The 6,000-nt window shown below is 47.3% G+C and overlaps 1 non-coding gene across 1 annotated transcript; it reads left to right on the plus strand.

Moving 5' to 3' along the window:
* Positions 1-5,456: 5,456 nt before the first annotated feature.
* On the plus strand, positions 5,457-5,594 carry LOC114817188. The gene has a single exon (XR_003765026.1). It is a non-coding gene; the product is annotated as a small nucleolar RNA SNORA7 (small nucleolar RNA).
* Positions 5,595-6,000: the final 406 nt, after the last annotated feature.

The raw sequence follows: 6,000 nt of genomic DNA on the forward strand, positions 1-6,000 counted from the left end.
TCGGCTGTGTGACTGTGGGCAAGTCACTTAACTTCTCTGTGCCTCAGTTCCCTCATCTGTAAAATGGGGATTAAGACCGTGAGCCCCATGTGGGACAACCTGATTCCCCTATGTCTACCCCAGCGCTTAGAACAGTGCTAGGCACATAGTAAGTGCTTAACAAATACCAACATTATTATTATTATATTTCCCATGGATTCAGGCCTCTCCACCACCAGTCTCCTTTCTTGCTTTCCACTCTCTTTCCCCACTATCCCTCCAGCTCCAGATCTTACACTTTAGTCCTCTCAACCAACGTGCTAGCTTTTTCTCACTTCAGCTCTCTTGTGTCCAACCCATTGCTCACTCCCTCTTCCTAGAATCCCCTCCCTGCTTCAAATGCGTCAAACTAGACCCTCCCTACCTCCAACACTTCATAAAATGCACCTCATGGTCATCTTCTTATTTTCCCTTTATGGTATTTGTTAAGCACTTACTTTGTGCCAGCCACTGTACTAAGCTCTGGGGTAGATACAAGCTAGTCAGGTTGGACACAGTCCCTGTCCCACATGGGTGTCACGGTCTTAACCCCCATTTTTTTCAGATGAGGGAATTGAGGCACAGGGGACTTAGGTGACTTGCCTAAAGTCACACATCAGTCAAGTGGCAGAGCTGGGATTAGAACCCAGATCCTTCTGACTCCCAAGGTCATATTCTATCCACTAGGCCACGCTGCTTCTCAGTTAACCAGTCAATGGTAGTAGCAGTAATTATATTCATTCAGGACCAAGATCCCGCAGAAAGGAATTAATTATAGTACTAATGGCTTGCTTAGCACCCAATTCACTCCTGCTCCTGACAGTTGTGTTAATAATAACTGTGGTATTTGTTAAGTTCTTACCATGTGCCAGGCACTGTACTAAGCGTTGGGGTAGATACAAGATAATCAGGTTGGACACTGTCCCTGTCCCACATGGGGCTCACACTCTTATTCCTCATTTTGCAGATGAGGAAACTGAGGCAAAGAGAAGTGAAGTAACTTGCCCAAGGCCACACAGCAGACAAGTGGTGGAAGAGGGATTAGAATCCAGATCCTTCTGACTCCCAGACCTGAGCTCTTCCCACTAGGCCACCCTACTTCTCCCACTGAATGACCATGTATGTGGGCAGGGGCACAGTCCTTGGAAAAGTGAGCTGAAATGGAGGAAACTGTAAACAGGGTGGACAGAAGAAAAGCTTGAAAAACACAACTCTACTATTTCCCCTTTTATCCTGCAATTTCCCTATTTCTACTATTACTCCATCGGTGTCCTTGCTTACCTTCCCGCCTCCTGACTCTAGTCCATACTTCACTGTGATGCCCAGATCATTTGTATCATCTTTCTATAAAAATCTGGGCATCCCCAGGGTGGCCCCAGCCTCATTTGGAATTGGCTGGCCCCTGCTGTGGACCAATGCTGTGAATGGAGGCCTCTCAGAGCACAGCTCTTGAAATGAGTGACCAGTGACTCAGAGGTAGATGAAAGGTCTAGGACTATAATTAGAGGATTACGTCTAGGACCCGGGATTGGGGCTCAGGGAGCAGTATGGCCTTGTGGAGTTGGAGTCAGAGGATCTGGGTTCTAATCCCAGCTCTGCCACTTGTCTGCTGGGTGACCTAGGGCAAGTCATTTCAGTTCAGGGCCTCAGTTCCCTCATCTGCAAAAAGGGGATTCAGTACTTGTTCTCCCTCCTCCTTACACCATGATCCCTATGTGGGACCTGATTATCTTGCATCTACCCCAACTCTTAACATATCAAAAGTGCTTAACAAATGCTAACATTATTATTATTGTTATTATTGCTATTTGACCAGCTTGCAGTAGTGAATTCCCAGTGGTTGTGGAGCCAAACAGATTGGATTCCTGGACAGACTACTGAAGGGTAGAGCTGGGGTAATCTCCTATGGAGGCCCCCACGCTGTGAAGTATTGCCTGGAGACATTACTTCATCATTCAATCAATAGTATTTATTGGGTGCATACTGTATGCAAAGCACTTTATTAACTGGGAACAGACACATTCCCTCCCCACAATGAGCTTACAACCTGGGGGGGGGGGCAGACATTAATACAAATAAATTACAGCTATACACTTAAGTGCTGTAGGGCTGAGGGTGGGGGAAAATCAGGTCGACGCAGAAGGGAGTGGAAGAAAAGAGAATGAGGGCTTAGTCAGGGAAGGGCCTCTTGGAGGAGGTGCACCTTCAATAAGGTTTTGAACTGAAGGAGAGTGATCGTCTCTCAGACATGAAGAAGGAAGATGTTCTGGGTCAGAGGCAGAATGTGGGTGAGATGTCGGTGACGAGATAAACAAGATTGAGGCACAGTGAGAAGGTTGGCATTTGAGGAGCAAAGTGTGCAGGCTGGGTTGAGTAGGAGAACAGTTAGGTGAGGTAGAAGGGGGCAAGATGATTAAGTGCTTTTAATCCAATGGTAAGGAGATTCTGTTGGTTGTGGAAGTAGATGGGATACCACTGGAAGTTTTTGAAGAATGAGGAAACATGGACTGAACATTATTGTAAAAAAATGATTCCAGCAGCAGGGTGATGTGTAGACTGTAATGGGGAGAGACAGGAGGCAGGAAAGTCAGCATAGAGCCTGATGCATTAATCAAGGCAGGATAGGATAAGTGTTTGGTGGTAGTGGTTAGAAGGGAGAAGAAGGGATGGATTTAAGTGACGTCGCAAAGGTTGAACTGACAGGATTTAGTGATGGATTGAATATGTGGATTGAATCAGAAAGGAGTCAAGGATAACACCAAGGTTACGGGCTTGTGAGATAAGAAGGATGGTGATGTTATCTACAGTGATGGAAAGTCAAGGGGAGGGCAGGGTTTGGGCGCAGAGGTAAGGAGCACTGTTTTGGACATGTTAAGTTTGAGGTGACGGGGGAGGAAATAGGAGATTGCAGAAGGAGAGAGATATTTCTCCTTGGAGATCTGAAATATTCATTCTCCCAGGAACAACTGTTGGGTTAGGGCCTGGACATCAAGGGGAGCTGTGCGCCCAGTGGTGATGTGTGTGGGGTCTCAGTCCAGACATCCTCCCCATTCCTGCCTCCCAGTCTTCTCAGGGACCACTTTCTTGATACAAGAGGGTAAACTCAGTATCAATCAATCAATCAAGGAAGCAGCATGGCCTAGTGGATAGACCATGGGCCTGGGAGTCATTAAGAAGTGGGTTCTAATCCTGACTCTGCCACTTGTCTGCTGTGTGACCTTGGGCAAGTCACTTCACTTCTCTGTGCCTTAGTGGCCTCATCTGTAAAATGGGGATTAAGACCTTGAGTCCCCTATGGGACAGGAAATGTGTCCAACCTGATGAGCTTTTATCTACCGCAGCACTTAGAACAGTACTTGGTACATAGTAAGTGCTTAACAAATACCATAATTATTATTAATTATTATTATAAGAACCTGGGTTCTAAACCCAACACTGCCACTTGTCTGCTGTGTGACCTTGGGCAAATCATTTAGCTTAAAAAAAAATTTATGGTATTTGTTAAGCACTTACTATGTGCCAGGCACTGTTCTAAACCCTGGGGTAGATACAAAGTTGTCCAGGTGGACACAGTCCCTGTCCTGCATGGGGCTCCCAGTCTTAATCCCCATTTTACAGATGAGGTAACTGAGGTTCCGAGAAGTGAAGTGACTTGCCCCAGGTCACATGGCAGGTCCAGGTCCTTCTGACTCCCAGGCCTGTGCTCTATCCACTAAGCCATGCTGCTTCTCACTTAACTTCTCTGTGCCTCAGTTCTTTCATCTGTAGAATCCAGGTCCTTCACCTCCCAGGTCTGTGCTCTTTCCACGAGGCCACGTTGCTTCTCATTACCTATAGCATTAGCAGTTAGCTATATATGCACAGCTAATGCCCACTCAGCCATTTCATCCTGCTGCAAAATTGCAGCTACTTATTTATATCCTCGCTCTTCCTCCTGCTCCAACTACTTGTAAATAAATTGCAGCTTCCTGTGTCCCCCATTACATTTTAGACTCCTTTCACCCAGGATAGCTTTGAAGGAAAATGAATGAATGAAAGGATGCTTGTTGGGCGATGGCCTGGGGAGCAGGAAGGGTGGGGGACTGCAGATTCGGGTGGTTACCATCGACACCCACACAGCACCCACATAACTCTGGGATGGCGAAAGGTAGGGCCACTTCTAAGCCCAGGAACCTGTTGTCACCCTCAACCCAGCCCAAACCAGCCTTTTAACAATTTTACACAATTCTCCTTTTCCTTCTCTTCTTCATCCTCCCCTTCTTCTAGCCTGTAAATTCCTGACATTAATATAAATAAATCATTTATGATATGTAATTTAAAGGAATGTACACAAGTGCTGCGGGGCTGGGGGTGGGGCGAATATCAGATGTCCAAAGGTCACAGATTCAAGTGCATCGATGACACAGAAGGGAGAGCAAACCAGTGAAAAGAGGGCTTAATCGGGGCTTAATTAAGGATTTACTGGTGGACGTGTTTTTGTCCTTGAGAAGTGATCTCAGCAAGGAACGTGCCTACCGACTCTATTGTACTGTACTCTCTCAAGAGCTTGGCACAGTGCCCTGCACATAGTAAGCACTCGAGAGCATAGGCCTGGGAATCAGAAGATCGTGGGCTCTAATTCTAGCTCTGCTACTTGTCTGCTCTTTGACCTTGGGAAAGTCACTTTACTTCTCTGTGCCTCAGTTACCTCATTTGTAAAATGGGGATTGAGACTGTGAACCTCCTGTGGGTCAGGGACTGTGTTCAACCCGCTTTGCTCGTATCCAACCCAGTGATAAGTACAGTGCCTGGCACACAGTAAGCGCTTAACAAATACCACAGTTATTATTATTAATTATTAAATGCCACTGATTGATTGATTCCTCTTCTTCTTCCCTCTCTTCTTTCTCCTCCCCCTCCTCCACTCCTTCCTCTTCCCAGAGTCAGCTTCAGACACTCTGCTGTCCTAAAGCAGAGAAAAATTCCCCGCCCCCTCGGTTTGACGCCATTACATCACACTGTGAGCGCCCACAGTGTAACATGCCGACGGCCCACAGCCTTCCGTCGGAACACCCAAACTAGAACGTTTTCTGATCCTCTTCCATTGTTGCAGATCCATCACATTCCCCTCCCAGGACCCCGGATCCAGCTTCTGGCTCGGTCTGGGCACTTTGAAATTTTTAACCACTACAGCCCTGACACTATGGCAGTGCCGTTGCCCTCTGACATCGCACTCACGACCTGGGGCTCCCCTGATGTGGCACCTGGGCTACCAACCCATCTCCTCCGCCCCTTTGGCACTGAAGTGGTCGCCTCACTCGTGTACCTTCTCCCTCCTCTCCTCCTTCTCCTTCCTCCGCTTCTTTTTTCTAATGATATTTGTCGAGCGCTTATTGTGCGTCAGGCTCTGTATTAAGCGATGGGGCATATACAAGATAATCAGATTGTAGACAATCCATCCCTTCTCAGGACTGAGCCTGGAGAGTTTCCAGTACTCTACCAGTCTCGGCTACGAGAGGGAGAGTCAAGCAGAGGCCTACCCCTTCCATTTCTAGTTTGGCCCATGGCTAGCAAGTGGAAGGCAGTCTGTTACAAGTCAAAACTCATCTGTGCTGGGCAGCAGCCGCTTGGGAGAGAGTTGAGGGCGGAGACTTAGGTTTACTGTGCGGAAGGAGGCAATGGTAAACCACTTCAGTATTTTCACCGAGAAAACTCTATGGATCCACTATTAGAACGATCGCAGGTGGAGGTGGGGCGTTCTGGGAGAGATGTGTCCTTGGAGTCGCTGTAGGTCAGAGATGACTCAGCCGCATTAGACAAGACAAAACAGTCCATGTCTCCCATAGGGCTCCTAGTCTTAATCCCCATTTTTCAGTTGAGGTAACTGAGGATCAGAGAAATTTAGTGACTCGCCCAACGTCACACAGCAGATATTAGGTGGAGTGGGATTAGAACCTAGATCCTCTGCCTCCCATGTCAATGTTCTTTCCACTATACCATGCT

This window comes from Ornithorhynchus anatinus, chromosome 1 (assembly GCF_004115215.2).
Source record: "Ornithorhynchus anatinus isolate Pmale09 chromosome 1, mOrnAna1.pri.v4, whole genome shotgun sequence".
In the NCBI taxonomy this organism is placed as follows: domain Eukaryota; kingdom Metazoa; phylum Chordata; class Mammalia; order Monotremata; family Ornithorhynchidae; genus Ornithorhynchus; species Ornithorhynchus anatinus.